At 43.6% G+C, this 8,233-nt stretch overlaps 1 long non-coding RNA gene across 1 annotated transcript; it reads left to right on the top strand.

Moving 5' to 3' along the window:
- Window positions 1–1,217: 1,217 nt before the first annotated feature.
- Window positions 1,218–6,691, top strand: LOC106841284 (uncharacterized). Its single transcript, XR_001400601.3, has 4 exons — window positions 1,218–1,475; window positions 1,883–2,003; window positions 3,484–3,590; window positions 5,853–6,691. It is a non-coding gene; the product is annotated as an uncharacterized lncRNA (long non-coding RNA).
- Window positions 6,692–8,233: the final 1,542 nt, after the last annotated feature.

The raw sequence follows: 8,233 nt of genomic DNA, 5'->3' as shown, positions 1-8,233 counted from the left end.
CTCATTATAATCTGAAACTATTTTGTTCATTGTCTTTAAACAGCTCATCACCATCTGAAGTTATTGTGTTTATCATCAGGCCCCTCCCAACCAGAACATCAGCTCCTGTGTTTCCTCCTGTATTCTTCTGATTTAACCTAATTCTGGGGACCCTGTAGAGTCTGTGGGTAGAATTTGGGCTCTATGAATTTGGACAGAAAAAAATGACGTCTTTATTTTCACTAACCCCTAACTGAAATTGAGCGTTTCCTTCATCAACAACAAACCACAGTCTTACGAACCGCACTTGAGACTGTCACACACAACCGTTTTACAGATGTCTTGAAATATCATTTACACTGATCACGAATATGAACTTACAGGATTTTTTAGACCCACTGCTAGATCTTGTTATTTAAGGCAATAATAAAGAAACATATATCTTACTATATCACAATTTAAAAATATTTTGGTAACTATTTCAATGCATTTGGCTTCTTTTTAATTAGCTATATTTATTTTATGCATTCAAGGCAGCTCGACCCGTAGCAGTCCTCTTCTCCATCTTCAAAGCCAGCCATGGTGGGTCGAGTCCCTCTCATGTTTCACATCTCTCCTACCTCTTTTCCATCTTATCTCTCTGGCTAACTCTTCTGCCTTCCTTCCTCTTTCTCTTTTAAGGGCCCATGTGATTATGTTGGACTCACCCGGATAATCCAGGATGATCTCCCTGTAGGGATAATCTCCCCATATTAAAGTCCTTAATTCTGTTTGTAAAGTCTTTTTTGCCATATATCATAGCATAATTCACTGGTCCCAGGGGTTAGAGCATGTCCGTCTTGTCGGGGGGCATTGTTCTGCCTACCGTACCAGTGTTCACTGCAATAGTCTTTTCAACTCTGTTTGTAATGTGCTGGGAAAGAGAGGGGGTACAATACCATCTCCCGTGTCTAACCACAGGCTTGCGTTAAGGCTCCAGTGAAATAACTAAACAATGATACAAAGTGATATTTAAATAAAATTCATCACCCTAAAAAAAAAAGTATTAGCCTGAGAAAGGGGGCCATAGGTTTCACCAGACTGCCAATATAGCTCATGGCACAAAAAAGGCTGTTTATCTCTGTGGCCTAGAACATTGCATAGCATATAGTAGGAGCTTGATACGAATGTTTTTGAATGAACGAGTTAGTTAGATGAAGGGAAGTGGAGAAGGAAACAGTGTCCTGTGCAGAGGAAACGGCACTCAAAGGCTGGGAGCTCTGTTCTAGAAACAGAAAAACCGTGTAGTGTGGTTTGAGCTTCGAGAGCTGGGGGAGTGTTATAAGCTGACGCTGACACAGTAGGCTGGTTGAACTTCATCCTGGGGCAGCGGGAAGCCAACGAGAGCATCATGCAGGGACAGGAATAATTATGTTTGCGTTTTAAAAAATCCCTATGGCTGCCGAAAGGAGAGGAAAATGAAGAAAGCCAGTGTGGACGTCAATTAAGAGGCTACTGTGGGTGGTTTGAAGCAGGCTGGTGGGAGTGGAGGGAGGAAGAAGTGGATGGATTTCAGAGCAATTTCGGAGATGAAATAGACACCACCTGGGGACTGATTAGAAGTCGGGGTTGAGGGAAAACAGGAAGTTCAGAACTGCTGTGGCTTTCCTGCCCCAGTTCCTGGGTGACGGTGGGTGGTTCAGTGAGGGGGGGACCACAGTGGGAAGGAGGAGGGACGTCGAGGGGCAGGCTCCAGGGCACCTGAAACTGCAGGTGAAAGTGTTCTTATTTTGTTCTCACTCTGGCTTTGCTAAAATGCCGTGGAACTCAAATGATGGGTTGAGTCCCAGTTTTATTCCTAGTTCTGCCACCTCTTGGCTACCTCAGGCACCTTTCTCAATTCTCTTCTTTCTCACGCAAACAGCGGAGCTACTAAACTGAGTCCTGCACACCTCAAATGCTGGCGGACACCCTTCTCCCACCCACTTTCCTCAGGTCAAGTGAGAAACATTTGAGCCTATGACTTTGCCAAAGGAGTCTCAAAGGTAATGATTTTACTCTAAGATTTGAATAATAAGTTAGGGTCTCATATTAATTTTATGATGAAATTAATGATGATGATTATTAATAATGAAAGCTAATCTGTATTGATCCCTCATCATAGAGCACTTTGCTGAGCGCTTTGCATCCATTATTCCTTTTAATTCTCTATGATCACACTATGAGGTAGACATTATTACTGTACCCAATTTACAGATAAGGAAACTGGGGGTGGGGATGCCCTGTGGCATAGCGGTTAAGTTCTCTGCACTCTGCTTCAGCAGTCTGGGTTTGCGGGTTCCAATCCTGGGCGCAGATCTACACCACTGGTCAGCTATGCTGTGGTGGCCATCCACATATAAAGTGGAGGAAGATTGACACAGATGTTAGCTCAGGGCTAATCTTCCTCAAGCAAAGAAAAACAAAGAGGAAAACTGGCAACAGATGTTACCTCAGGGCTAATCTCCCTCAGGAAAAAAAATAAAAGGAAACTGAGGCTTAGGTTTTTTTTTTTTTTTTTAAGATTTTATTTTTTCCTTTCTCTCCCCAAAGCCCCCCGGTACATAGTTGTGTATTCTTCGTTGTGGGTTCTTCTAGTTGTGGCATGTGGGACGCTGCCTCAGCGTGGTCTGACGAGCAGTGCCATGTCCGCGCCCAGGATTCGAACCAACGAAACACTGGGCCGCCTGCAGCGGAGCGCGCGAACTTAACCACTCGGCCACGGGGCCAGCCCCCTGAGGCTTAGGTTTTAAGTAACTTCCCTGAAGTTTCAAAGTTGTAGGTGGTAGAAACTGGAATGCATGCATTCTGACTCTGGAGTTTCTACTCTCCATCACTACATATTCCCGCCTTCTGGGATTAATTGCTGTTTTGGTCCAGATGTTCATTGGAGTTATCCTGACCCCTACCACCTAGATTGAATGGATCACCCCTCCATTCTGTATTCTGTGCAAAGTCCAGCCATCCCTGAGATTTCTGTAAATTCAGGAGAGCTCACATTGCCATGGTAATCTTTGGCTCAGAGCTCCTGCTTCTGTGGAATGATTTCGGTTTATGGATCATCCAGCATGTGTTCGCTTGCTTGTCTTTGCTTTTTCGGACCAGCTATGCGACCTGGTTACTCTCCTTGATTTCTACCAAGCCTCTTACTCACAGAGGGCTTTACGTTTCTAAGACATTTTGCCAAAAGTCAAAAGATGGAAGGTTTACAACATAGAAAAATGCACATTAAAAACACTGTATAATAGTTATCTCCATGTTCCAAAAGGCTCCCAGGGATTTTGACAGTGTATTAGTTAAGATTTAGGCTAAGCTGCTGAAACAGGATCCTCTCCTCAGCCTCCCCACCCCCCACCAAATACTGCTGTGGCTTTATCTGTCTCTCCCAGTCCAGAGGTGAACAGTCCAGGCTGAGTGGCAGCTTTGCTCCCCACTGTCACTCGAACCACACAGCTCCTTCAATCTTGTTACTTTGCCATTCCCTAGGAATGACTGTCCTCATCTCCAAAGTCAAAGCTGGGTCAAACCACACCCACAAATAGCCCATTTGAAGAGGAGAAGAGGAGGGAATGGAAACTACGATTTTCTTCTAAGTAAGTAGTTGCATGCACCACTTCCATTCTCATTCCATTGGCAAGAATGTAGTCATGTGATCACGCTGCTTCCGAGGAGCCTGGGAAATGTAGTCTCTAACAGGGCGGTCATGTGCCCAGCTGGAACTCTATTACTGTGCAAGAAGGGAGAACAGGGTTTTAGAGACAACTGGAGGTCTCTGCTTCGGCCAACCTGGGTTCCAGCCTCTTGCCCTTTGCTTAATCTTGCTCTTTCTCTTTGTTCTCTCTTTCCACTCTCCTTTAATCTCAGCTCTCTCCCTCTGCCTCCCCCGCCCCATTCTTATTTATTTCTAAAACAGAACAGTTTACCCATCTCTCATTTCCCCCTCACCACTTCTCCCATGTCTCAGGGTCTCACTTTCCATCCCAAATGACCTATAAAGCTGTTGTCTTAAAGAAAGATATTTTATATTCAAATCGGGAGTTGGCGCTAGCTGTTAAGATATTTTTTCCTACCCTGGTACATGGTAAAAGTAAAACAAGGCATCATCGTAAGACGCTTTTCCCAAACACGCTGAGTTGAGATTCAAAGAAACCCGTTGGTGTGCAATGTAAACATTCCAAATCCTCAGTGACTTAACAAACCCTCGAGAAACACAGGCTGTTCATCGCTTAAAATGAAACAATTTCACACTACGGCAGAGCGTAAAATCTCTACTTCCAAGAAAAAGTTTCAGAAGGGGCAGCTGTTACTCTTACTACTTGAAAAGTAAACCGATCTTCGTGAGAGAGTTCTACACTCTTCTTCCCCATCTTCCTAGGGGCCACCTACTCTCAGTTCAGCCAAACCGCACAAGCATTTAAAGTTTCTGCTAGGACGAGTATACGTCATGTCTGATTGCGTTTTATTGGGCAAAGCAAGTTATGCGGACCAGCCCCAAATCAACAGAGCAGGAATCTACCCTTCTCCCATGGGGAGACTACAAGCCACAAGGCAAAGGATGTGGATTTACAATCCTATTAGGGGGAGGGAGTAGATACGGTGCACAATAATCAATTTATCAGTCATGAGAGGTAGGATGGGGAATGGAGATCCAGCCCAGGGCACAGAGAACTCTGAATGTTAGACCATGTCATTGGGGCTTTATTGGAAAGCTACAGCGAATCACTGAAGATTCTGAGCAGGCAGGCATGACCTACTCCACCTTCTGAACTCGCCATTGTGCCAGGAAGTGTGGTGAAGTTAAATTAATAAATTGTTACAAATCAGCATTTTATTCTTGCCTTTATCTGGACAAGGGTGTAACTGGACAATGGGGTAAGCCACTGTATTTGTCATGGTTCTCCAGAGAGACAGAACCAATAGGAGATATATATATCTATCGATATATATAGATACATCAATATCGATATCAATGTATATCGATATAGATATATTGATAGATATATGTAGATGTGTATATATACACACATGTACTTATATATATATACACACATAGAGAGAGAGAGATTTTAAGGAATTGGCTCATGCAATTGCAGAGGCTGGCAAGTCCAAGATCTGTGGCAGAGGCTGGTAGGCTGGAGACCCAGGGAAGAGTGGCAGATTGCAGGCAGAGTTCCCTCTTCCTCAGGGAAGTCAGTCTTTTTTCTCTAAGGCCTTCAACTGATTGTATGAGGCCCATCACATTATGGAGTGTAATCTGTTTTACTCAAATCCACTGATTTAAATGTCATTCTTATCTAAAAAATACCTTCACAACAACATCCAGACCAGTGTTTGACCAAATGTCTGGGTACCCCTAGATGTTGGCCTGACCAAGTTGACACATAAAATTAACCACCACAGCCACATACCTCTTTGTTCTTACCTTTAAAATAGGTATTGATGCAACTGGGCTGTTGGGATTACATGGGTAAATGGCTGTGGAAAAACGGTGGTATGAATGATGGACTGCGGGATTGCTGAAGGGGCTGACATCCCCCTCAGGCAGCCAGGCCTCCCTTTATGAATCCTCTAGAGGAGAACTGTCTTCTGAGAAGTTGTATTAGTGAAGTGTTCCAGCAACCCACCCTCTCCTTGCGCCGCCTCTGCCCTCAAGCCTTTATGACCTTCCCCCTAGAGTAAGGCACTTCCTTCTTATGCTGCCACTCTCTTCCCCAAAGCACCAATCTGAGCACACACTCCTCAGATGAAACTCCCTCAGTGTTGCCCCACTGCATTCCTACAAAGGCTGAGTACTTTAGGCCACCCAGGACCTGGCTGTTCCAGCAAAGTCACCCTCTTTGTCCTCTGTGCTGCAGGATCTCCAGTCCTACCCCCTGCCCCACTTGGAGCCTTGGGCCTTGTGAGGACATGCCTCATGGGCCACCTCTGGGGAGAGGTATCCACTACAGGCCCTACACAGCCAATCTAATTTTATCTACGGAGTTCCCACATACGACTTTTTCTTTGAAGACCGGATTCTGTGAGTGTTTGGGGGGTTAGCTGTTGAAGAGCATTCATTTGGTAATACCCACCTGCTCATATTTTACTGTGTATACCATGTCATCTCACACTTCAGTCCCTTTGTTTATGCTGTTCCTGCCTCTGGGAATGCCCATCTCTCCATGCCTGGAATTGACGCTTCCCCTGCTATGGACAGAATGTTTGTGTTTCCTCAAAATTCATATTTTGGAGCCATAATCCCCAATGTGATGGTATTTGGAAGTGGGGCCTTTGGGAAGTAATTAGGTTTAGATGAGGCCATGAGGATGAAGCCCCCATGATGGGATTAGTGCCCTTATAAGAAGAGGAAGAGACCAGAGCACACTCTCTCTCCACCACGTGAGGATACAGCAAGAAGGCAGAGTATGCAAGCCAGGAGGAAGGGCTCTCACCAGACGCTGAATCTGCTGGCACCTTCATCTTGGACTTTCCAGTTTCCGGAACTATAAGAAATGTCTATTGTTTAAATCCCCTGTCTTTGGTATTTTGCATGGCAGCTCAAGCTGACTAAGACACTCCTCAAGAATTCAAGAAACTCACTTCCAAGAAGCTAATTTGAACTCCGGGGTGGGCTGACGCGCTTTGTCTGTGTTTCCATTGAAACCTGTGCATTTAGCTTTGTTAGTATTTACTGTATTAAATTGAAAGATTACTTGTTTATGTGTATATCTTTCCCATTAGGCAGTAAACTTTTGAAAATAGGGATTCTTTCTTTATTCTCTAAGCACCTGATGTTGTTGGAGCTCAAAAGAATGTGTGTGTGTGTGTGTGTGTGTGTGTGTGTGTGTGTGAGAGAGAGAGAGAGAGAGAGAGAGAGACATGAATGGAACTGGTCCTCTGGAAAAGGCCCCTATCTTCCCATGTCCACCTTGAGCCCCACACCTCCAAGAAGCCCACCATGACTGCCGCAGTCCTCAGTGATCTCCATCTAACCATCTAATGAAACTCTATGGCATCTTGAATCTGTACCACATGGCTGAGCATGAATTCATTCTCCATCCTCATTTCCTTGAATCTCAAAGTCTCACCCATTAAGTCAATTTAAGAAAATTGAAACACTGAAAAATAAATTTATAAACATTAAAAATGTTATCCATAATTCTATTATCTTTGCAGTAACCACCTCCATTTTTAAGTTTTTTAATAGTTTCTACTGAAATGATGTTTTTAAAAAATTAGTGAAAGAAATACAGGTTCATTATAGGATGTTTTAAAAATATAAAAGAGTAGAAAGGAGAAAATGAAAACCATCCATAATCCTATCACCCAGAGAGAACCACAGTAACTGTTTGGTGAAACTTCTTCCATTCTCTTTTCTATGTGTGTGTGTATATGTATGAATTACTATAACAACTAATATTCATTGAGCATTGTCCATTCTAGTGTTTTTAGTCTAAGCTCATTTACTTTTCAGTCCTATGAAGAAAGTATTATTATTTCTATTTTGGAGACAAAAAACCTGAGACAGAGAGAGGTTAAGTAATTCGTTCAAGACACACAATAGGTGAGACAGTGGGGCGCTGTGTGTATGTGTATGTATGTATTAACGTTTACAGATACCTATTATTTTGTAGCTGCCGAGGGTTGGAAGTTTGACATCCACAAGCGTTGACCACAAGGTTAGCTCCTAGAAAACTCCTGGCAGTTGGCTGCTGGCTTGCAGACAACCTCTACATCGTTACTTCACAGCTTGACATGCTGGTGCTGCCTGGGGATCAAAGCTCTGCTTGTCTTTTGGCTCCAGTCCTGCTTCAAAGAGGACTTCAGGGGTCAATTCATTCTAAAGCTTCCCTGCTTCTGGTGGCTTAGGGAGCTAAAGAATGCTTCTCAGGTTTATTCCAAGGAAAGGCTATCTATGCTTTTCCTTCAGGAGAACACATAAAGTGACTCATATTTCCAGTTCTTATTACAGAGTTATTTTTAAATAAATGGATAAAAATGATTACTGTGGATCATAAAAATATTTGATAAATACCTAACAAAAAGGAGTTATTATGAGGGCTGGCCTGGTGGCTTAGTGGTTAAGTTTGTGTGCTCTGCTTCGGTGGCCTGGGGTTCACAGTTTTATATACTGGGCGTGAACCTACACACGGCTCATCAAGTCATGCCATGGTGGAGTCCCCCATACAAAATAGAGGAAGATTGGCACAGGTTTTAGCTCAGGGCCAATCTTCCTCAACCAAAAAATTAAATAAAT

The sequence above is a fragment of the Equus asinus genome, chromosome 3 (genome assembly GCF_041296235.1).
Source record: "Equus asinus isolate D_3611 breed Donkey chromosome 3, EquAss-T2T_v2, whole genome shotgun sequence".
Taxonomy (NCBI): domain Eukaryota; kingdom Metazoa; phylum Chordata; class Mammalia; order Perissodactyla; family Equidae; genus Equus; species Equus asinus.
This window is presented reverse-complemented; position numbering and strand designations above follow the sequence as displayed.